We start from the raw sequence: 25,139 nt of genomic DNA, 5'->3' as shown, positions 1-25,139 counted from the left end.
GCCAACAGGAGGAGGATATATTTTGGGATATGGGAGCTGACCCAGTACACTGATTCCTATATCCTTATAATTTTTATGAATCAATTATTCTGGGAATAATAATAATCATGGTACAATGGCAATAAGTGCTAAAGACATGGTTGTTCATTGTTATTATAGGCTATCCCAGCAAGACGGTAGGAGGGGTGAATTCACATTTAGAATCAAACCCCATTCCCTCCAGAGATGCTCAGAGGGCTCAAACAAACTTTGTGTGCACCAGGACCCAGGAACCCCACAGAGACTGAGACAGAATTGTGTTTGAGCGTCTCCTGTGGAGGTATGGGTCGGGAAAGCTCTGCCACAGAGACAGAGGCTGTGCGTGTGGGTATGGCTTAAGCCCTCTTGGAGGAGGTTGCCATTAAACCCACCATAGAGCTGCCAGAACTTACACGGGGCTGGAAAGTAGACTCTTGGAGGGCACAACAGAACCTTGTGTACCAGGACCCAGGAGAAAGGAACAGTGACCCCACAGGAGTCTGTCCCAGACTTGCCTGTGGGTGTCCGGGAGTCTCCGGTGAAGGCGTGGGTCAGTGATGGCCTGCTGCAGGGTTAGGGGCACAGACTGTAGCAGTACATGCATGGGGTCTTTTGATGGAGGTAATCTTCATTACCTCCACCATAGTTTGCTGCTGCTGCTAAGTCGCTTCAGTCATGTCCGACTCTGTGGGACCCCATAGACAGCAGCCCACCAGGCTCCTCCGTCCCTGGGATTCTCCAGGCAAGAACACTGGAGTGGGTTGCCATTTCCTTCTCCAATGCATGAAAGTGAAAAGTGAAAGTGAAGTCGGTCAGTCGTGCCTGACCGACCGCACGGACTGCAGCCTACCAGGCTCCTCCGTCCATGGGATTTTCCAGGCAAGAGTACTGGAGTGGGTTGCCATTGCCTTCTCCACCATAGTTTGGCCCCAGGTAAATAGCAGGGAGGGAACACAGCTCCACCCATTAATAGAAAATTGGATTACAGATTTACTGAGCGTGGCCCCACCCTTCAGAATAAGACCCAGTATCCCCCTCAGTCAGTCTATCCCATCAGGAAGCTTTCATAAGCCTCTTATCCTCTATCAGAGGGCAGACAGACTGAAAACCACAATCACAGAAAACTAACCAACCTAATCACATGGACCACAGCCTTGTCTAACTCAGTGAAACTATGAACCATGCCCTGTATGGCCACCCAAGACGGACAGGTCATGGTGCAGAGTTGTGACAAAATGTGGTCCACTGGAGAAGGGAATGGCAAACCACTGCAGTATTCCTGCCTTGAGAACCCCATGAACAGTATAAAAAGGCAAAAAGATAGGACACTGAAAAGTGAACTCCCCAGGTCGGTAGGTGCTCAATATGTTACTGGAGATCAGTGGAGAAATAACTCCAGAAAGAATGAAAAGATGGAGCCAAAGCAAAAACAACACCCAACTGTGGATGTGACTGGTGACGGAAGCAAGGTCCCATGCTGTAAAGAGCAATATTGCCTAGGAACCTGGAATGTTAGGTCCATGAATCAAAGCAAATTGGAAATGATCAAACAGGAGATGGCAAGAGTGAATGTCGACATTTTAGGAATCAGGAAACTAAAATGGACTGGAATGGGTGAATTTAACTCGGATGACCATTATGTACTATGGGCAAGAATCCCTTAGAAGAAATGGAATAGCCATCATCGTCAACAAGAGAGTCTGAAATGCAGTACTTGGATGCAGTCTCAAAAATGACAGAATGATATGTGTTTCCAAGGCGAACCGTTCAATATCATGATAATCCAAGTCTATGGCCCGACCAGTCATGCTGAAGAAGCTGAAGTTGAATGGTTCTATGAAGACCTACAAGACCTTCTAGAATTAGCACCCAAAAAAGATGACCTTTTCATTATAGGGGACTGGAATGCAAAAGTAGGAAGTCAGGAAACACCTGGAATAACGGGAAAGTTTGGCCTTGGAGTACAGAATGAAGCAGGGCAAAGGCTAATAGAGTTTTGCAAAGAGAACGCACTGGTCATAGCAAACACCCTCTTCCAACAACACAAGAGAAGACTCTACACATGGACATCACCAGATGGTCAACACCGAAATCAGATTGATTCTATTCTTTGCAGCCAAAGATGGAGAAGCTCTATACAGTCAGCAAAAACAAGACTGGGAGCTGACTGTGACTCAGATTATGAACTCCTTATTGCCAAATTCGGACTTAAACTGAAGAAAGTTGGGAAAACCACTAGACCATTCAGGTATTATTTAAATCCCTTAAATTATACAGTGGAAGTGAGAAATAGATTTAAGGGACTAGATCTGATAGAGTGCCTGATGAACTATGGATGGAGGTTCGTGACATTGTACAGGAGACAGGAAGCAAGACCATCCCCAAGAAAAAGAAATGCAAAAAGCAAAATGGCTCTCTGAGGAGGCCTTACAAATAGCTGTGAAAAGAAGAGAAGCAAAAAGCAAAGGAGAAAAGGAAATATATGCCCATTTGAATGCAGAGTTCCAAAGAATAGCAAGGAGAGAGAAGAAAACCTTCCTCAGTGGTCAGTGCAAATAAATAGAGGAAAACAGTGCAATGGGAAAGACTAGAGATCTCGTTAAGAAAATCAGAGATACCAAGGGAACATTTCATGCAAAGATGGGCTCAATAAAGGACAGAAATGGTATGGACCTAACAGAAGCAGAAGGTATTAAGAAGAAGTGGCAAGAATACACAGAAGAACTGTGCAAAAAAGATCTTCATGACCCAGATAATCACTATGGTGTGATCACTCAGACTCACCTAGAGCCAGACATCCTGGAATATGAAGTCAAATGGGCCTTAGGAAGCATCACTACGAACAAAGCTAGTGGAGGTGATGGAATTCCAGTTGAGCTATTTCAAATCCTAGAAGATGATGCTATGAAAGTGCTGCACTCAATATGCCAGCAAATTTGGAAAACTCAGCAGTGGCCACAGGACTGTAAAAGGTCAGTTTTCATTCCAATCCCAAAGAAAGGCAATGCCAAAGACTGCTCAAACCACCACACAATTGCACTCACCTCATATGCTAGTCAGGTAATGCTCAAAATTCTCCAAGCCAGGCTTCAACAATATGTGAACCGTGAACTTCCAGATATTCAAGCTGGCTTTAGAAAAGGCAGAGGAATCAGAGATCAAATTGCCAACATCCTCTGGATCATCGAAAAAGCAAGAGAGTTCCAGAAAAACATCTATTTCTGTCTTATTGACTATGCCAAAGCCTTTGACTGTGGATCACAATAAACTCTGGAAAATTCTGAAGGAGATGGGAATACCAGACCACCAGACCTGCCTCTTGAGAAATCTGTATGCAGGTCAGGAAGCAACAGTTAGAGCTAGACATGGAACAACAGACTGGTTCCAAATAGGAAAAGGAGTACGTCAAGGCTGTATATTGCACCCTGCTTATTTAACTTATGTACAGAGTACATCATGAGAAATACTGGGCTTGATGAAGCACGAGCTAGAATCAAGATTGCTGGGAAAAATATCAATAACCTCAAATATGCAGATGACACCACCCTTATGGCAGAAAGTGAAGAAGAACTAAAGTCTCTTGATGAAAGTGAAAGAGGAGAGTGAAAAAGTTGGCTTAAAGCTCAACATTCAGAAAACTAAGATCATGGCATCTGGTCCCATCACTTCATGGCAAACAGATGGAAAAACAGTGGAAATAGTGGCAGACTTTATTTTTTGGGCTTTTGGCCACTTGATGTGAAGAGTTGACTCATTGGAAAAGACCCTGAAGCTGGGAAAGATGGAGGGCAGGAGGATAAGGGGACGACAGAGCATGAGATGGTTGGATGGCATCACCGACTCAATGGACATGGGTTTGGGTGGACTCCGGGAGTTGGTGATGGAGAGGGAGGCCTGCATGCTGCGCTTGATGGGGTTGCAAAGAGTCGGACACGACTGAGTGACTGAACTGAACTGAAAATCACTGCGGATGGTGACTGCAGCCATGAAATAAAAAGATGCTTACTCGTTGGAAGAAAAGTTATGACCAACCTAGACAGCATATTAAAAAGCAGAGGCATTACTTTGCCAACAAAGGTCCATTTCGTCAAGGCTATGGTTTTTCCAGTAGTCATGTATAGATGTGAGAGTTGGACTATAAAGAAAGCTGAGTGCCGAAGAATTGATGCTTTTGAACTGTGTTGGAGAAGACTCGAGAGTCCCTTGGACTGCAAGGAGATCCAACTAGTCCATCTTAAAGGAAATCAATCCTGAATATTTATTGGAAGGACTGATATTGAAGCTGAAACTCCAATACTTTGGCTACCTGATGTGAAGATCTGACTCACTTGAAAAGACCCTGATGCTGGGAAAGATTGAAGGCGAGAAGAAGAGGGGATGACAGAGAATGAGATGGTTGGATGGCATCACCAACTCAATGAACATGAGTTTGAGTAAACTCCAGGAGTTGGTGATGGACAGGGAGGCCTGGTGTGCTGCAGTCCATGCGGTCGCAGAGAGTCGGACACGACTGAGTGAACTGAACTGAACTGATCCCTTCCCCTGAAAACTCAACCAAACATGAAAGAGGTTTATGGGCTTCCCTTGTGGCTCAGCTGGTAAAGAATCTGCCTGCAGTGCGGGAGACCTGGTTTCGATCCCTGGGTTGGGAATATCCCCTGAAGAAGGGAAAGGCTACCCACTCCAGTATTCTGCCCTGGAGAATTTCATGGACTGTACAGTCCCTGGGGTTGCAAAGAATCGGACACAACTGAGCGACTTTCACTTTTTTTCTTTCTTTCATGAACTCGAGACTTCTGTGTGTAGCAGAGACCAACATGTTTTACACTGTTGAGTTAAAAAATAAAAAATCAAAACAATTTAGACAAATGGGTATGGTATGCTAGCATTTGTATTAAAAAAGGGAAAAAACATTTGCTTGTGATGTGTAAGATAGTTCTGGATGACTTGACGAAAAACTGGTAAAATTGATAGCCATTGGGAAAGGGAACTGAATAACTGGGGAAGAAGAGAGGAGTGGTTTTCATGATTAAAACCATGTATACCTTTTATAATTTTTTTTTTTTTTTCTGATTACACCTCGCAGTTTGCAGGATCTTAGTCCCCCAGTCAGTGATTGAACCTGGGCCCTGGTGGGGAAAGCACAGAGTCCTCACCACGGACTGCCAGGGCATTCCCCTTATATACCTTTTAAATTTGGAGGCCTTGAGTATATTATGATTTAAAAATAAATGAGTATTTTTAAAATAAATAGCTTTTATTATCCTCAGCAGCAGAGGGAAATCAAGCCTGAGCTCTACGGGCACAAGTAGCTCCCCCCTGGAGGTGGAACCTGCGGCAGCACCTGGAGAAGCTCCTCAGAGGCTCCCTTCATCTGGCCGCCCTGCCCGAGGCGTTTCTAAGGAGTTGGGACCCACGGGGATCAGCAGGGAGGAGCACAAGGGGAAAGGCTGTCCAGCCTGAAGTCAGGCGTGTCCAGAGCTAGCACCTGGCAGCACACAACTCACATCCTCCCTGGAAGGCAGGTGAGAACCTGCACCTGGGACACCACACGTCTTCCCTTTGGGCGTCTCTTTCCCCTGTTCCTCTCCGACTCCACCTTCCTCCACGGGTCCTCTCATCTTTGGCCACAGTGTTTGGTTTTTGAGAAGAGAATGTTGAACAAGCCAGGCTCTTAAACTCTCATTTGACTTGGAAGAGTTATGCTTTCATTTTTTCTTCTTTTTCTTTTCTTTCTTTGTTTTCCTATGCTTTTCTTTCTTCTTTTTCTTGTGTTTCTATTTTGAGGAGCTGGAGCTGCTCCCATCGTCATCTGACGTTGAATCCTTCAGTAATTGTTTTGATTTTTGTATCCTAAACACATAAGATTGACCAAATAACCATATTCAGTCAGTTCAGTTCAGTCGCTCAGTTGTGTCCGACTCTTTGTGACCCCATGAACCGCAGCACACCAGGCTTCCCTGTCCATCACCAACTCCCGGAGTTTACTCAAACTCATGTCCATTGAGTCAGTGATGCCATCTAACTGTCTCATCCTCTGTCGTCCCCTTCTCCTCCTTCCCTCAATCTTTCCCAGCATCAGGGTCTTTTCAAATGAGTCAGCTCTTTGCATCAGGTGGCCAGAGTATTGGAGTTTCAGTTTCAACATCAGTCCTTCCAATGAACACCCAGGACTTATCTCCTTTAGGATGGACTGGTTGGATCTCCTTGCAGTCCAAGGGACTCTCAAGAGTCTTCTCCAACACCACATATTCAACTCAACCTAAAAAAAGTTTTTTAGATAAAAATATAAGAGTAGTGAGGATGAAAACTGTCACAAATAGTCACCTTATTAAAGATAGTACTGATGTTTATTTTTGCATATTTCCCCATTCTTGTCTACATCCATGCCTATTTTATATGACTTTAACCAGTGTACAAGCCATTTTGTATTCTCAGGTGAAGACTAGGTAATCTCCCTCCTCAACAATTACAATTCAGTATCACCAATTTGAAAAAAAAAACCCTCTTGTTTTTTCACCCTATCTTTATTCATGTCTAATTTTTAACAATAGCTCAGATTCTTAAAGACATTGGAGAAGATAAAGAAAACATAAGAAAGAGACTCAGTCACATAGTAGAACTAGATATCACAATGTTGGCTTCGAACATCAACTATCTGTGACACGAGTGGGCTTGGCCAACCTTTACGTTAACAGCTTTAAGTTAACCCAAGTAGAACAGGCTGCCTCCTCTTTCCCCACATACTGGTCTTTTCAGGGATTACTCCTATTCTCCAAACATTTCACAATTAAAATACCATCTTTATTAAACCATTTCTCTAATACTGGAATGGCTGTTTCTAACTTTGTATGATTTCAGACTTTAAGAAGATATTGTTATCACCAGAACAGTCTCACCTTATATTCTTTTCGTGTCTTTTATTCTCTCCTATGATGTCATACATGGGATCTTCATGTGCCTTAAGGGTGAAAAAGGGTTGGATGAAAAAAGGCTTAAAGTTGGGTTAGGCTTGCTAGGTTGTTAGTTAATTAAAGATTAAATCCCTAGGTTACTAAAAGCCAGTTATTCTTTTTCAGCTTGGTTGTTCAAATGTTCTAATCCTTCCTAAGGGGCACCAGCACTGCCCACTCACTGAAGCTGTGAAAAGAATTTTCCAAATAGGAAGATATAGGAGGGTTAACCTGGTGGTCCAGTGGTTAGGACTCTGCACTTTTCACTGTGGAGGCCCTAGGTTCAACCCCTGATCAAGGAACAGGATCCTGCAAGCCACACAATGCAGCCAAAAGAAAAAAATACAGGATATAATTTAAGTACCCTTTATTAAGAAATAAATAATAGCAGAATCATGAAATATTATTCAAGGAAGAAATATTGAAGCAATTCTCTTTGTTCTATGTGGCTACATGACCATGAAATATTAATAGTACTAAGAAAAACAAGTGAATTATAAAATCACATATAGGGGGACTTCCCTGGTGGTTCAGTGGCTAAGACTCCACTCTCCCAATGCAAGGGGCCTGGGTTCAATCCCTGGGGGGAACTAGATCCCACATGCTGTAACTGGTGCAGCTAAATAATAAATATTAAAAAAAGTATACAAAAATATATAAGTCCCCCAAAGTCTGGAAATACACTGGAGGTATAGATAATTTTAAATGATTTGAATTACTTAAGAATACATGTATGGGAAATGTTATGGTATGTGAATTATCTTGTTTTAAAAAAGAATAAACATTTATAATAGAAATTTTAGATACTATCAGAAAATTAAATTTTAAAAACATTGATTACTTCACTACCCAGAGATAACAGTAAACATGTGGTATCTCTTTTTCTTCGTTTTTTCCTTGTTCTGGGGGGTTTCTTTGTCGCCATCCTCTGCAGTCTGTGGGATCTTAGTTCCCCAGCCAAGGACTGAACCTGTGCCCACGTCAGTGAAAGCACCAAGTCCTAACCACGACCACCAGGGAGCTCCCTGGTCTCTCTTTTTCAATCATTATTCATAATTTATGAAAAATCATAATAATACTCTATAAAACTCTATTACTTTTCATTTACATTTTCATGAACATTTCCCCGTGATATAACACATTCTTCTAAGCCACAATTCCTAATGGCTAAATAATCTGTTACAGTAATTTATGTTGATATTTAATTTATCTTGATATGTTGGACTATTGTTTCCCATTTTTCTTTAGTTTTCATTTTTCTAAACATACAAATAATGAAAACTATCCTATACATACATAAATAGTTGTGTATATACTATGTTCTCTTATACTCTTAAGGTAAATTCTTATAAGTGGGATTTCTGAATCAAAATGAGTATCCTTAAAGTTTCTCAGATTTATCGCCAAACTATGCTCTATAGTATCTGTAAAAATTGTCACTCCACTAGAAGTGGAATGATTGATGTCAAAATAAGTTATATCAGATTATTAAAATGAAAACACAGCATCTTAAATGTCATAAAAACTGGAAAATGTTGATTCCAATCTGATTTACATTGACAACCTCAGTATAGCCAGACAGCTGCATATTTTACTTGATAGAAGCAGTTACTGAATTTACACCCCTGGGAAGTGACTGTTAAAATAATGTGAGGAAATGATAGATTTATTTTACTGTCAAGTAAAGAGTGTATATAATTTATATATGCATTTCTAGCTTATGGTTTAAAGATATAATCTTTAGGTAAAGCCTGGAAAACTAAAACCCTATTTTAGCTATAAAACATGTTTTTGTAAATACAATAAGTTTAAAAAAGTGATTGAATAAATAACAATGTCTGCTTCAGAAAAAGAATTACTATTCCCAAGGTATAAGCAAATAACACTTTAATAAGAAGTTAATCTTTTGTTAAAGAATGAATCTATCTCACAAATAGACTGGCATAATACCTCATTCTGCTGCACTTCACTTTATTGCACTTGGCAGATACTGCGTTTTTTTAACAAACCGAAGGTTTGTGGCAACTCTGTGTCAAGCAAGTCTGTCAGCATCATATTTCCAACAGTATTTGCTTACTTCATGTCACAGTGTCACATTTTGGTAATCCTTACAGTATTTCAAACTTTTTCATTATTGTTAGGTTTGTTAGGGTGATTTGTAATCAGTGATCTTTGAAGTTAGTACTATAGCCTTCTGAAGGCACAGATGATGGTTAGCAGTTTTTAGCAAGAAAGTATTTTAAATTGTTACGTATTTTGTTTTTAGACAGAACGCTGTTGCATACTTAACCAACTACAGTATAGTGTAAACATGACTTTTGTATGTATTGAGAAATAAAAATGTGTCATTCACTATATTGTGATATTCACCTCTAGATATTGCTGGAACCAAACCTGCCTTATCTCCAAGGTGTGCCTGTGACTTAACAGAAATGTGGTTAACACCAGACACTTTGGCTGAATGGCTCTGGGAATGTATTTGATGTGAATTTCCAGTTTACTGATTATAGCCTAATTCACTGATATTCACTGTCTCTGATATATGTAAATTGATATTGTGGGGCTCTGCTTACTACTCTGAACTGTTCTAACTTTTGGTTGCCTTTGATAAAAAAAGGGCATTCTTTGTCCTCCGTTCAGTGACTATTACCGTTTACAGCACCAACCTGAAAGCAAAAAAAAAAAAGGAAATATTTCTGTAAGATAACACAGTTTCCTTTAAAGAAGACAAACAATCGGTAGATCATATCAAAGTTTTTCTTCATTAAACTCCAATTCTAAAAACAAATGCAATCAATGAATGAACCATGTAAGATCCTAAAAAACAAAAGGAAAACTTGTGATTGGGTTATGTCCCAATAAACCCATTGTAAGTTGAAAATATCATAGGTTGAAAATGCACTTTAATGCACTTAACCTACTGAATATCATAGCTTAGCCTAACCTAAAGGCACTCATAACACCTATTGATACATTAGCCTACAATTGGACAAAATCATCTAACACAAGGGCTTCCCCAGTGGCTCAGCAGTAAAGAATCTGCCTGCAGTGCAGGAGCTACAGAGATACAGGTTCAATCCCTGGGTCAGGAAGATCCCCTGAAGAAGGGCATGACAACCCACTCCAGTATTCTTGCCTGGAGAATCCCACGGACAGAGGAGACTGGTGGGCTACAGTTCCCGGGGTTGAAAAGAGTCAGACACGACTGAAGCGACTTAGCAATGGCAATGTAACACAAAGCCTATTTTATTGAATAAAAAGCCTATTTTATAATAAAATGTTGAATTTCTCATGTAATTTATAAATGGATGTATGAATTCATTTACATATAATATATCCAAAAAAGCCAAATTGATAAATACAGTAGATTAATGGCTATCTGGGGCTGAAATGGGGATTAACTGGAAAGAGTTATGAGGGATCTTAATGGGAGGATAAAATTTTCTAAAACTTATTTATGGCAATAAATAAATATACTCAGTAGTTACTAAAAAAAATCACTAAAATGGGTGAACCTCATAATGTCTATATTAAACTGTAATAAAGCATTTTTCAAAAGGCCACAAACCCAAATGTACAGAGAAAAGCTGTATGAGTCAAATGCAAAAAAATGTTGTATATCACAATGCAATAAATGTTAAAATGAAGAACAGACACCAGAAAATTCAATTCTAAGGCACCAGAGGGGAGAACTGAGAATCAACTCAATTTTTCTTTGTGGAACCTCCAAAGAGCTCAGGAATTGAGCTCTGAGCACCAGATACTGTTGAATGTAAGGGTAAAGGAGAAGCTGAAATAACAAGGACTGATGAAAAGTCCAAGGGCAGCTCTTACTAGCCCTGGTAGAAGTTATTGTCTGAAAAAGGTAAATCATAGGATCTCTGGCAAAAGGACATCAGATACACGTGAAGGCAAGGTGTGACAGTAATTACAGAAGATTACGGGAACACATAAAAAAAGTAGACGGCAAGATTTCGCAGCCTTTTTGCTCCAATTAGATTCCACAACACTAGCAGCTTGGCCTTCACCCTCCATGGAGGAGCCGCCTTCTCTGGGAAACTACAACCCAGCCCTAGAAGAAAAACCTACAGGTACTGACCTCATAAGTTCCCAGATGGACAGACTAGAAAGATCACCTCCCAGTGAAACTCAACAAGCGCTACTCACACACTTAGAGCTTCCAATCAACTTTTTATTTCCCAGTAATGAGCAAGAATAGCTGTGATTGCCAGTCTTCAAGATGGACACCAAAATCCCTAAAAAACATGCCCTCAGGTATTCCCTGCAATGTTGAATAAGTTAACTGTTGTAACCTAGGTACTGGGAAAGGATGGTGTGTGAATGGAGGCAAAGAAACATGAACTGCTATATTAATCGTATGCATGAAGGATCTCTGTACAAACAAATGTCTTTAAAAGCAGCAGTACCCCTTCAAATGCCATCTTATGCTGGTGCAGTGGATAGTGTGCCCACAGCTCCTCTCAGGTCACCTGGAGAAAACCTTGGTACCACTGATGAGGAGGATTGGCTGAGGCAAGACCCAAGGGACCACCTCCCAATGCATCTCTTGTTCCCCGTGGCATTTCTACATGGAATATCCTTTCTGTTACAGGACTATTACTGAAGCATAGACTCTGCAAGCAGCTACAGTCCTGTGGAAGACCACCGCCCTTGCAGCCAGAAGCCCTGGAGTCAAGGCACTGCTCTGCCACTTACCCTAGACACTGACTAACACGTGGAAGGCAGCTTCCTCATCTATTACCTAGAGATCATGCCCTGACTTCAACAGTGCTGTGTGAGAATGAATTAAAAGAAGTGAACTTATTTGTAAACAGTGGTTTATAACTTGCATGAACTGAGTCTGTTACTTGAAACCCTTCCACGCTCACACTGCATGACTTTGACTTCTTTCCCCAGTGGCATCCAAAGTCCTTTGGTTGGTGTGTGAGCCAGAAATTCCCTGGCATGTTCATTGCCTGGGACATCTGGTATACAGTCTTCTGGCTTAGTCTCATCTTCCTGAAAAAGGAAACAGTGTGTAAGCTCTATGGCAAAAAAAACCACCAGAGCCCTCTCCCACCTGTTTGAGAACACAGCACTGCCTGGCTTCCTCATGGGCTGGAGATCCCTATGTCATCATGGTATCCTCTGAAGAGCTAGAAAGACAAATTATAACAGAAAGAAAATATAAGTAAATATTCCAGAAGATCTGCTGCTGCTGTCGCTTCAGTCATGTCCGACTCTGTGCGACCCCATAGACGGCAGCCCATCGGGCTCCTCTGTCCCTGAGATTCTCCAGGCAAGAACACTGGAGTGGGTTGCCATTTCCTTCTCCAATGCATAAAAGTGAAAAGTGAAAGTGAAGTCGGTCAGTCATGCCCGACTTTTAGCGACCCCGTGGACTGCAGCCTACCAGGCTCCTCCGTCCATGGGATTTTCCAGGCAAGAGTACTGGAGTGGGGTGCCATTGCCTTCTCCGTCCAGAAGAGCTAGCCTACCACAAAAACAAAGTAGCTGTTCTTAGAGAAAAGTCACTAGTGTTTACACAGGGATAATCTGTGAGCTCCAAGTTCTAATTCTAGATCACAAAAATGAGATTCTAAGATCACAAAAAATTTTCTGCTAACTTAGAAGCTTTGTGGAATGAGGCAGAAGACAGAATTAAACAAGTAAGGTTTCCTGGAACAATAAAAACAATGTGTCAGAGTAAAAGATTATTAGACCTTGAGGGCCACTGTCATGGTTTATAATCTCATACATAGGGTACTTGTGATGCAACTTCCATGACAGTGTCATGGGGATGGGGGCTGTGCAGTGGGGAGGGAGCGAAGCCAGAGGGAAGGACCTGTTGCAGTAGAAGGAGGTGGGGTTGACCTGGCCCAGAGGCTGCTCCTCCCACTCCCCACCCACCAGCTTTGGATTCAAGATCCTCCCTGAAAGGCCTGTCCTGGCCTTCCAGCGGGCATGGGGATACTGTCTGCTGCTCAGCACCCTGATTGCCCTCTGACCTCTCAAGATGCAGGTCTCCTGCTCGGTGCCTGGATAATAGGTGACACTCAGTGAAGAACTACTGCTAGAGAAGCAGATGACTGTGTGCAAATATACTTTCCCTTCCACCAACACAGCTCTCAGACCCCAGGGTCCTGAGAACGCAAATCATGCCTATGCTCCCAGCTCATTTCCACTTGTCATTGCTCTGCTGAAACTTCCAGAAAAGACTTCTGGGTGCCAAATCTAGAAAACTAGCACCAAATGCTCATGTTCATTTTTAAGTATTAACACACTACCTACTCGCTATTAAACACACGGTGTGGGTGTTTGGGTTTCATTGTGAATGCCCAAGGGACCAAAAACAAAAATGAGAATGAAAACAAAGAAACAGGACAACGGAACTTGTCAGGTCTGTGCATTGCTTCTGTAAGAAATATCTAACTGAGGACATCTGGACCCTGTAGCTGGTTTAAAATTGTGTCTTGACTCCAGAAACTTGGAAACACACATGGGAGCTTCACCATTGCTGCACCCAGAGGGTGAGAGCCAGGATGACTAATTTTCCACATTTTCTGTAATGAAGATGTGTTACTTTATGACCAGGGGGAAAATGCTTAAAATGTGAACTAGATATTCATTTGGGACAATCTCCATAAGTTTAAATTTTTAAAACGGGAGTGAAGAGCAAACCATTATATTTGGTATGTTTTTTGTTTTTTTGGCCACACTAGGCAGCTTGTGGGATCTTGGTTCTCCAACCAGGGATCAAACCCAGGGTCCCGGCAGTAAGATCCCTGAGTCGTAACTACTGGACTCCCAGGGAATTCCCTTGGTATTTGTGTGTATGGGCAAAAGGAGTCATCATATGGCCATAACACACCCACCTTTGTTATTATACATATAGACTGTCTCTGGAAGGATATCTAAAAAACTGGCTTGTCTCTAAGGAGGGGAACTAAGGATCATATAAATGGGAGAGACTTTATTATTCATTCTATTTGCATTTGCATGCACATGTATTAACTTGCAAAATGCTTTCTAATGACAACAGAAAAGCAAAATCAGTGGTATCTTCATTACAGCTATGTTGGTGTAAGCCCAGATTAATATATTTCTGAAAGAAAACTGAATGTAACAGGGGCTAAGAAAAATGGAGCCTGAAATACACTTTATATAGAGGAAGCTCTGCCCCTGAAGACTACATAGTAAACAACCAGGCATGAAGAGATTTAGCTTTTTATGTGTGGAACACTGCTTTTCCAAAGTAAATGCTTAAAATATTTTCTGACAGAAAGTGGGGAGATGATAACAGTTCATCGGCATCCATTCATTAGAAACATTAATGCTATGCCTTATGCATAGAGACCAAAAGGAGACTGCTGGTACCATCATAAATCAACTAATCCAGGAGATTAGATTGAGATTTGAGCCACAAGAGTTATACAAACAACAACATGGCCAACAAACTGAAATCCAAATTACTGAAAAAATATGTAACTACTGATTCCAAAATGAAAAGGAGTGTGAAGGGACTAGACATTTTGAAATCTATTATTAGCAATGGCTTCCCTAAAAAGTCCATTTTACAACTGTTTTCATAAGTTTAAAGGAAGGTGGTTGATGGTTTTTCCTCGGGCTAAACAATTCATTAATTTAACATATTAAAAAAAGATAGTTCTCAATGTTTGAAGTAATATATAACTAGTACACATAACAGAATAATTTAGAAATGGTAGTATGTTTATGTTAAGTTTAGCTTCTGTGCCATAACAATGAAGAAGTCTACATTTATCTTTGTAGTTAATTCTTATTTTTTGTACGGCACATGGGGTCTTAGTTCCCCAACCAGGGATCAAACCCGTGCCCCCTGCATTAGAGTCTAAAACCACTGGACTGCCAGGGAAGTCCCTGTAGTTAATTCTTAATATTTAAAAAAGTTCATGAAGGCCCATTATTCTGTCCCATCTAAGAAGCTTACCGTTAAATCAGATGATAATAATTTATTCTGTGTAATATGACTAAATTAATGTAAGAAGGAATTTCTTCCCAACTGGTCGGAGAGAAAAAAATCTTTATTCAGCCAAGTATTTCAAATTACTCCTTGTGATTCTGAGTACTTGCGTGGGCTTTCTTTCAGACAGATCCTTCATGTAAGCATACTCCACCCCAAACAATTGTTCCTGCAACAGCTTGTCTTATCTGGGACTGGAAAACAGAGGCAAAAGTGGCGCATAGACTGAGAATATCCATTCTGCTATGCCTAGTAGCCCAGGAGCACTTAAGTGACAGAGTGGGAACATGGACTGGAGCCTAGGTGGGAGACTCAGAAGTCTTTGAGGGCCTGGCTGCTGCTGCTGCTGAGTCGCTTCAGTCGTGTCTGACTCTGTGCGACCCCACAGACGGCAGCCCAGCAGGCTCCTCTGTCCCTGGGATTCTCCAGGCAAGAGCACTGGAGTGGGGTGCCATTTCCTGGCTGGTATGGGCAAAGAGAGAAGCAAGGTAAAAGTGTAAGAAAATGGCCAGTGGAGATTGAAGAGGGTACATCAGGGACGAAGGATTTCAATTCAATTTCTGAAAAAACAAACTGTGGGGCTTTCCATTTAATATGGCAGACTGAACAACATGCTTTATTTTTTGTTTTTTGTTATAACAACAATAAAATTTAAAAGGTAGAAAGTTACAAAGAAATCTTGAGCAGAGACAACATCAGAGGAAGATTTCAACAAATCTGGGCAAGTGGAAGGAAGAAGGAATGGATTTATGTGTAGGAAGTTGGTCTTCAGGAGATGGGGTTAGGGAATGTGGACATGGAGTGGCTGAAGCCACCAGTTTTTTCCTCCTTTCTTATATCCAGGAAACTGCCCGCCCAACCTGTGAAGGCGGCTGCAGATTAGTGCCCTCTGAGCATAGATGAGGATGGGGGTGATAGTGAGCATGGGCTGAAGTCAATGCTAAATGAAAGTCTGTATGAACTCGAGACACTCAGCCTTCTCCTTTCCAACCCACCCAGAATGCTTGCATCCAAGCATAGATCCCCAGACTGAAAGGTCTGCTCTAGAGAAGCTGAAGAGCCCTAAAAAACATCTCTACCCACAGCCTGATCTTCCTCTAGTGAGGCTATGCAGTCAGTGAGCAAGCACCTTCTCTCTCTGTCTCATACATGGATGCTTGTCAAAGGGTGTTACAGAGCCTCACTCTTAAATATGAGTAGAGACCCAGATATCCAGGCATTAGTGGGGAAAAACTCTAAATGGAAGACAGATCAAAAGAAAAGGCAAATACAAAGGCAATGGAGGGAGCAGAAAGCAAAGAAAAATTAATGAGTATCCTCGAAGAGGAAACAAGAAAGGATACTATGGAAAAATAATGCTCAGAATGAGAAAAAGTTCTTGAATTGAGAAATACAAGAACAGAATTTTAAAAACATGTGCAGTAGAAGAAACAGAAGATAAAGATAAATCTACAAAATAGATTGAAAAGTCAAAGGGATAAACAACTGGAGATAAAAGATAATTACAGGACCGACAGAAATCCAACAGAAAGAAAAAGAAAAGGAGAAAAAGAAATCAAAACACAGTATATTTATTTAATGTACCCATGAAATTTCAAAAAATGAAAAAAAAAAAACTGTTGTAAAAAAGACACACATCATCATAAGCTTCAGAATGGCAAAAATAAATGGAAGTAAAGTTGCCAAAGCTTTAAGAATAGAGTTAAGGCTGAGCAGGTAACCTATGAAAGAAAGGGAATCAAGTGCCATCAGACTCCTTAGCAATTCTGGAAACTACATGCCACCTTCAAAATTGAGTGAAAATAATTTTTGACCTAGAATTCTATACCTCACCAAATTATTAAGTTTAAAGACAGAATAAAGACATTTTCAGATATGCAAGGCATCAAAAAATTTACTTCCAATACACTCTTTCATGGGAAGTTACAGAATGTGCTTCAGCAAAATATGGGAGTAAAGACAGAAGGAGGAACAGATGCAATCCAGGAATGGGATATAAGACAGGATATTGGTGAAAGAAGTTCCAGGATAATGGTTGCACTCCAGGTCTAGAAAGTAACGAAGGATTACTGGAGGATAAAAGATGGAAGATCCAAGTGAAAAATAAAATAATTGATTATCTAGATAGGAACACATGGGGCAAGTATTTTCAGCTTTTGAAGCCTCAGGGGGAAAAATAGCACTTGATAATAATAATGAAGTCGCTCAGTCGTGTCCGACTCCTTGTGACCCCATGGACTGTAGCCTACCAGGCTCCTCGTCTGTCCATGGGATTTTCCAGACAAGAGTACTGGAGTGAGTTGCCATTTCCTTCTCCAGGGGGATCTTCCCGACCCAGAGATCGAACCCGGGCCTCCTGCATTGTAGGCAGATGCTTTGACCGTCTGAGCCACAAGGGAAGTCCCTGGTGTGAAAAGAAGAGAAGCAAAAAGCAAAGGAGAAAAGGAAATATATGCCCATTTGAATGCAGAGTTCCAAAGAATAGCAAGGAGAGAGAAGAAAACCTTCCTCAGTGGTCAGTGCAAATAAATAGAGGAAAACAGTACAATGGGAAAGACTAGAGATCTCGTTAAGAAAATCAGAGATACCAAGGGAACATTTCATGCAAAGATGGGCTCAATAAAGGACAGAAATGGTATGGACCTAACAGAAGCAGAAGATATTAAGAAGAAGTGGCAAGAATACACAGAACTGTGCAAAAAAGATCTTCATGACCCAGGATAATCACAATGGTGTGATCACTCACCTCGAGCCAGACATCCTGGAATGTGAAGTCAAGTGGGCCTCAGGAAGCATCACTACTAACAAAGCTTGTGGAGGTGATTGAATTCCAGTTGAGCTATTTCAAATCCTAGAAGATGATGTTGTGAAAGTGCTGCACTCAATATGCCAGCAAATTTAGAAAACTCAGCAGTGGCCACAGGACTGGAAAAGGTCAGTTTTCATTCCAATCCCAAAGAAAGGCAATGCCAAAGACTGCTCAAACCACCACACAATTGCACTCACCTCATACGCTTGTAAAGTAATGCTCAAAATTCTCCAAGCCAGGCTTCAACAGTATGTGAACCATGAACTTCCAGATATTCAAGCTTGTTTTAGAAAAGGCAGAGGAATCAGAGATCAAATTGCCAACATCCTCTGAATCATCAAAAAAGCAAGAGAGTTCCAGAAAAACATCTATTTCTGTTTACTGACTATGCCAAAGCCTTTGACTGTGTGGATCACAAATAAACTCTGGAAAATTCTGAAAGACATGGGAATACCAGACCACCTGACCTGCCTCTTGAGAAATCTGTATGCAGGTGAGGAAGCAATAGTTAGAACTGGACATGGAACAACAACAGACTGGTTCCAAATAGGAAAAGGAGTATGTCAAGGCTGTATACTGCACCCTGCTTATTTAACTTATGTACAGAGTACATCATGAGAAACACTGGGCACAACCTGGAATCAAGATTGCCGGGAGAAATATCAATAACCTCAGATACGCAGATGACACCACCCTTATGGCAGAAAGTGAAGAACTAAAGAGCCTCTTGATAAAAGTGAAAGAGGAGAGTTAAAAAGTTGGCTTAAAGCTCAACATACAGAAAACTAAGATCATGGCATCTGGTCCCATCACTTCATGGCAAATAGATGGAGAAACAGTGGAAATAGTGGCAGACTTTATTTTTGGGGGCTCCAAAATCATTGCAGATGGTGACTGCAGCCATGAAATTAAGAGAAGCTTACTCCTTATGACCAACCTAGACAGCATATAAAAAGCAGAGACATTACTTTGCCAACAAAGGTCCGTCTGGTCAAAGCTATGGTTTTCCCAATAGTCATGTATGGATGTGAGAGTTGGACTATATAAAGAAAGCTGAGTGCTGAAAAATTGATGCTTTTGAACTGTGGTGTTGGAGAAGACTCTTGAGAGTCCCTTGGACTGCAAGGAGATCCAACCAGTCCATCCTAAAGGAGATCAGTCCTGAATATTCATTGGAAGGATTGATGCTGAAGCTGAAACCCCAATACTTTGGCCACCTGATGCAAAGAACTGACTCATCTGAAAAGACCCTGATGCTGGGAAAGATTGAAGGCAGGAGGAGAAGGGGACGACACAGGATGAGATGGTTGGATGGTACTACCGACTTCAATGGACATGAGTTTGAGTAAACTCCGGGAGTTGGTGACAGACAGGGAGGCCTGGCGTGTTGCAGTCCATGGGGTTGCAAAGGGTCGGACACGACTGAGTGACTGAACTGAGCTGACTGAATAGTATATGAAGCAAATGAAAAATTGAGGCTATTACTATTCAAAAGACAATAGTTATACTAGAAAACAAAAAAAAATCACACCGTCTGACTCAAAAGCTAGCAGCACTGCATAATTATAACAGTGTTAGTACTCACATTGATTAGGGAAGTTATTATATCATAATGGAACTCAATTGGAAGGATGGAAACAAAAAGGGCAAATAGGAGAACTAAATCTTTACAAGAAGTTAATAGCTAATGTCTGAAAGTGTTGAATGAACAAAAGCAGTATAAGCATACAATTTAGAAATGTGCAGTCAAATCCAAGAAGTGAAACCTGAAAGAGTTTGCATGTGGAATCTTGGCCCTATTAGGAGAGAACTGGGGGTAGATGGTTGTGCAGGGAACTATGGGGGTGAATGAGGAGGGTGGCAACCCACCACTATTTTTTTGTAGGATTTTTAGTAAATACTATTGAGTTTTTAAGCTATATGCAAGTATTACTCTGATATAAATTAAACTTTATGAAAATCAAACACAACTCTGAATTAGAAAAAGCAAACATGTTTGTAGCCTAGCCAGTTTTAAACCTGTGAAACTGGAAAAATCCCATTGGTCTGAGAATTGAGAACACCTCAATTCTGCTCTAGCGTTTTTGTCTAAACAGGTCAGTGACTTAACCACTGAGCCTCCATTTTCTCACCTATAAAATGTTATCATCTTTCTCCTGTCTGTGAAAAAGTTCTGTGAGCTTCAAAATAAACATATAGAGTATTAACCACCATCTGGAATCTTATAGTTAAAGATACTGAGCGCTGAGTGGGCCAAAGTCCTGCCTGAGTCCAGGGTGTCCAGAAGGAGCCAGGACTGTGGATGCTAGCAGTATAGCTCCTGTATCCACAACCATTGTTCACTGAGGCAAAATTCAGCTCAAGAGCCACAGTGAGAAGTACAGGTCAGGCTTCAAGGAGGCATGCGTTTTGTATCAAAGCTCCCAGAGGCGAAGGAGAAAGATTAATCCTTTGAGGACCTTTCCTGACATGTCTATCTCAGCAATCATGAGAAAGCAGGCAGTGAGAAGTGCCCGAAACAAACAATTCAAATAACTAACTGAAAACCAAACTGAGAAAAGTTCCACTTATGAAGCTGATTACAGGATAACAGAAACACGGAAAAGAAAGGGTCGTTAATCCAACTTTCCCACCTGATGTTTATTTAAATCTCCTTTACAACCCACCCTTCTCTCAGTGGTCATCTGGACTCTCCTCCATCCCTCGGGAGCTGGGGGAGCACACTGCCTCTTAAGTCAGGCTGACGCGGGTCCTAATTCTTCTTCTTGCGCTGGAACTGGCCTAGTAGCTTTCACCCTTAACCCTGGTAAAAAATCCTAAGGACCAGAGAGAACAAGTCTACGCGCTCGTCTACGTGACAGCTCCTCCCGAGTAGTTAGGAGCCAGGCCCTCACCCCAGTTGACTTCTCTTCGTCACCGCACGAACGTAACGGGACTGGGCTTTCTCTTCCCTTATTAACAGCAGGTGAAAAGGATGGGGAATTTAATCTCTTCACAGCGCGCCCCCTGACCTGAGAGCGGGAAAGACCAGGGCGCTCAGCCGCACTTCTGGGTTCAGTCCCGGAGTCCTGACCAAGCACCGCCGCCGCCGCCGCACGAGGACTAAAACCGCCGCTTCCTGCGGGGGAAGCGCCCGCCGCCGCCGCTCGGGGCCGGGACGAGGCTCGGGGGAGGAGCCTCCCTCCCTCCCGCCAGCCGCTGGGAGTCTAGGGTCCCGCCGCCGGGATCAAAACCGGCTTCGCGGGGCCGCGAAGACAGCACTTCCTCCCTGCCGCGACCCCCGGGCCTCGCAGCGCCCCCTTCCTGCCGCCTCCCCGAGCCCGGTTTCTTCGCCAAGGCCGCCGGTCCCCAGCCTCCCGACAAGCCGGCCGGACTGCCTCCGGGCGACGCAGCCTGAAGTCCGCACTCGGAGCGCCAAAACCCCGCGGTGGGGTCAGCGGGTGCCGCAGGCCGGAGCGCGCCCCCTGGCGACGGCCGGGAGCCCCGGCGCTGAGGATGCTGCGGAGGGAGCTTGAACTCCCACTTGGATCTCCGGAAGCATTTCTCCTGAAGCCTTCAGGAATGTAAGCTGTCAGTTGCACTGAAGCCACCATGCTAAGAAGCAGCCCAAACTGACAAGTGGGAAAGATTGATGGCAGGAGGAGAAGGGGACGACAGAGGATGAGATGGTTGGATGGCATCACTGACCCGATGGACATGAGTTTGAGTAGGCTCCGGGAGTTGGTGATGGACAGGGAAGCCTGACGTGCTGCAACCCATGGGGTTGCAAAGAGTCGGACACAACTGAGCGACTGCATTGAACAAGTGGGGAGAGATCACGTAAAGAGGCCCTAAGACTCAATAAAAAATGGGATGTCAGGTCAGATGCCACTGCCTAACCACACCTCACCCCTAGTGAGAGGACCCCTTGGTGCATGCCAGAGATAAATCTTAAGTGGCTCACAGCAACCAAGCTAGACCAGAACTGTTTTCCCCATCTTGGGGAGGCTTTGTTGCCGGCCAGTTATGTGCCTAAAGTAAAAGAAAAGAAAATGGAAGAAGGAAAATAGAAAGAGAAAAGACAACAAACAGTATTTAAACCCAACAGGTGACCTTATAGCATGCAAGCAAATAATCTGAAAACGTTAGTATATACTTATATGCAGAAAGCAATTGTGTTGGATTTTTCTCACTTGCAATTGAAAAAAGTCAATTCAAAGTCAGTTTGCCTAACACAATGATTTGATTTCTCAGCAAGAAGATCTGGAGATTGATAATTACATTTTAGCAAGTATTAGTAAAAATTCTTTTGAAAACAACAGTGGACCAAAATCCAAATCAAAAAAAATTTTTTTTTCTTTCTGTAGTAGCTCCCTACATGTGGGATCTTAACTCCCTGACCAGGGATGGAAACTGTGCCCCCTGCACTGGAAACTTTGAGTCTTGACCATTGGACTACCAGGGAAGTCCCCAAATGAAACTGTTCTAAGAAAATAAAATTCAGGAATTTATTGACTTACATATGTGAAATGTCATAGGATAAAACTTCAGGAATGGCTGGATCTAGGTGCTAAGATGTTACAGTTAGCAGGTTCTCTCTCAGCTTTACTTTCCTTTGTATTGCTTCGTTCTTTGCAATTTCTCCCATGTAGGGAAAAAGATGGCCACTGGAAGCCAAAGATGGCCAACAAATTAGCAGTCCTAGCTGGAAGAAACTTTCCCTTTCTCAGTTTCAGGAAGAATTCCATGTATTATACTCATTGCCTTAGCAATTCTTTATTACCCAGGGCCGTCTCTCACATTCAGCCCCATTTTCTGATTTTGATAAACTCAGTATAAGAGCATCTAGTAAGCATGAGACAAACGGGAATTCTTATCCTGGTGGTTATGATTCTGAATCATTATTGTTACCTGTCATCCTTTGTTTATGCTTATACTTGGAGGGGTGTGCAGGTACAGTTCCTTTCCAGAAATAGAGAGTAAAGTGATTATTACCCAACTGTGAACACACATGGAGTCACCCTTCAGTTTGTACTAGGGCACCTAGCCCAGTGAGTGAGCGATGCTTTCTTTATTGTCCCTCTCTGTTCTATCCTCAGCTTCAGTCTTTTCTACCCCTCTGCTTCATCCTAAGATGGCAGATTCACCCTCAAGGCCAACAAGAGGGTCTTGGTGTTGGTCTAATTGTAGAGGGGTGGCTGCAGCTAGTCCTGACTGTGTTACTGGATAGGTTTGAAACCTTATTATTTTTCCCCCCTAAATGTTTGTTTATCTCTGGCTGTGCTGGGTCTTCATTGGTGCTTGGACTTTTCTCTAGTTGTGGTGAGTGGGGACTACTCTCTTCTTGTGGTGCACTTCTCGCAGTGGTGGCTTCTCCTGCAAAGCACAGGCTCTAGGGTGATCAGGCCTCAGTAGCTGCAGCACGTGGACGCAGTGATGGTGTATGGGCTTTAGATGCCTCATTGCATATGGAATCTTCCCAGACCAGGGATCGAACCTGCGTCCCCCCCGCACTGACAGGTGTATTTTTAACCACTGGACCACCAGGCAAGTCCTATTTCTAATCATTTCAACTGGCATTCTATATAGTCACCAATAGGACTGGAGGGAAAATTGCAGACGTGTTTCCTTTGATGCTTTGAAGGGAAAAGGGAGACAGCTAACATAACTATCAATCTGTGGCAAAAAACCGGTTGACAAACCAATTGCCATTGCCCCTTCATTTCCTTGATCACACCACTTTGGTTTTATACAAGAAGCTTAGGTGGCCATCTACTTCAGTGGAGGCCCTTTCCCTCCTCTCTGGAAATGAATCTTAATTAGTCTTAAACCAATCATAGTAACACAATTTCTCTTTCACTGATAGATAGATTAGCAATGGGCATGGGTTGCAATTTCAGTCAATGAGGCAGGATGGGAGGGCTATAGGAGGGAGGGTTTCTGGAAATGCTGTCCTTGCTCTTAATAAATGATACTTGGAAAGATTAAAAAGTCCCCTTTCTGCCTCAGGATGGTGTTCTCTGTAGATGGTATCTGGATCTAGGGCAGGCATCTTATAATTACAAGGGGCAGCAGCAAACCCCCTGAGGAGGAAAGGAAAAGAAGTCACCAAAGCACCTGAGGTTGTTCTAGAGACACTTCATTAACCACTCCTGCAGTTGCTTCCCCTCCAGACCTCCTCTTCTGAGAGATAGTATGTATGGGTTAAGTGATTTTTGAGTTATTTTCTATCACTCATAGATAAATGTTATTCCTTACATTTCCATATTACTTTGCAGATTTCCACCCCTCCTAAACTGCTTCACTTGATCCTCACAGAAACTCTCTGGAGACAGGCAAGACATCTTACAAATAAGGAAAGTGATGCTCAGAGAATAGGGGGATGGGTGGCCCTACAAGCAGGTCGGACTGATTTCTAGTCCAGGATTTTTCATCAAACCACATGGCAACTCCAGGTGTGTTGTCCAATACTGAAGGTGGGAGAATTTCTTGGAAAATCCTGGGAAGGGAGAAAAGACACTGCTACTTCACATTTGCTTCAGGTCAGTTCAGATGAATACTGGCCTCTTTATCCCTGGCTCAGTATGTACCAAGCTAAAGTTAATAGCTTACATAGCTTAGCCTCCAGGGTTTACTGCTTTTGGAAGATCTGATTCATGCATGAATCCTTCTTTATTTCAGGCTCAATGAAAAGTGGAATTCTTTCTTTAGTGCCTAGTTTTACTTGCCAGATTATGTTTGTAATTTTCCCACTAACTTCTTGTATGGAGCTGGATTGAAAGAACCTTTGAAGCTCCAACATTCTGGCCGCCTGATGCGAAGAGCCGGCTCACTGGAAAAGACCCTGATGCTGGGAAAGATTGAGGGCAGGAGAAGGGGACGACAGAGTATGAGATGGTATCACTGACTCAATAGACATGAGTTTGAGCAAGCTCTGGGAATTGGTGATAGACAGGGAGGCCTGGCATGCTGCAGTCAGTCCATGGGGTTCCAAAGAGTCGGAACATGACTGAGTGACTGAACTGAACTGAGAAAGAACCTAGTTTTCTGATACTCATTCAGACCGATCCTATTTCAAATCCCGCTTCAGTTCTTCCTCCAGGATACTCCACAGCTCCATCCTGGCCTCAGACCTTTTGTATGTTTCTCCTATTATGTCCTTGCCTCTGATTGTGTCACACATCCTCTTGTTCCTTGGCTCTTTTCTCTCACTGATTCTCACCTTCTACTTTTCCCTTCTTGCTATCTTTCTCACTTCTCCCCTCACCCTTTTAAAAAATTCCAGTACCTTTCCCTTCTTTCTGGTTCCTGTCTCTCACCAACCTGCCTCTTTCTCCTATCTTTACCTTTCTAAGCTTTTAGTCTACTGGTGATTCTT

General features: G+C 42.4%; 1 long non-coding RNA gene across 2 annotated transcripts; it reads right to left on the bottom strand.

The window, feature by feature from the left end:
- Nucleotides 1-6,217: 6,217 nt before the first annotated feature.
- LOC122674879 lies at nucleotides 6,218-24,603 on the bottom strand. Of its 2 annotated transcripts, XR_006335071.1 has the most exons (5): nucleotides 20,794-24,603; nucleotides 12,052-12,127; nucleotides 9,564-9,637; nucleotides 6,918-6,979; nucleotides 6,218-6,280 (listed from the first exon to the last, which is right to left on the bottom strand). It is a non-coding gene; the product is annotated as an uncharacterized LOC122674879 (long non-coding RNA). The 2 variants fall into 2 exon arrangements; XR_006335070.1 differs by lacking the exon at nucleotides 9,564-9,637 and having other exon boundaries at nucleotides 6,219-6,280; nucleotides 20,794-24,594.
- Between the last annotated feature and the right edge of the window lie 536 nt (nucleotides 24,604-25,139).

Source organism: Cervus elaphus, chromosome 18 (assembly GCF_910594005.1).
Source record: "Cervus elaphus chromosome 18, mCerEla1.1, whole genome shotgun sequence".
Classification (NCBI taxonomy): domain Eukaryota; kingdom Metazoa; phylum Chordata; class Mammalia; order Artiodactyla; family Cervidae; genus Cervus; species Cervus elaphus.
This window is presented reverse-complemented; position numbering and strand designations above follow the sequence as displayed.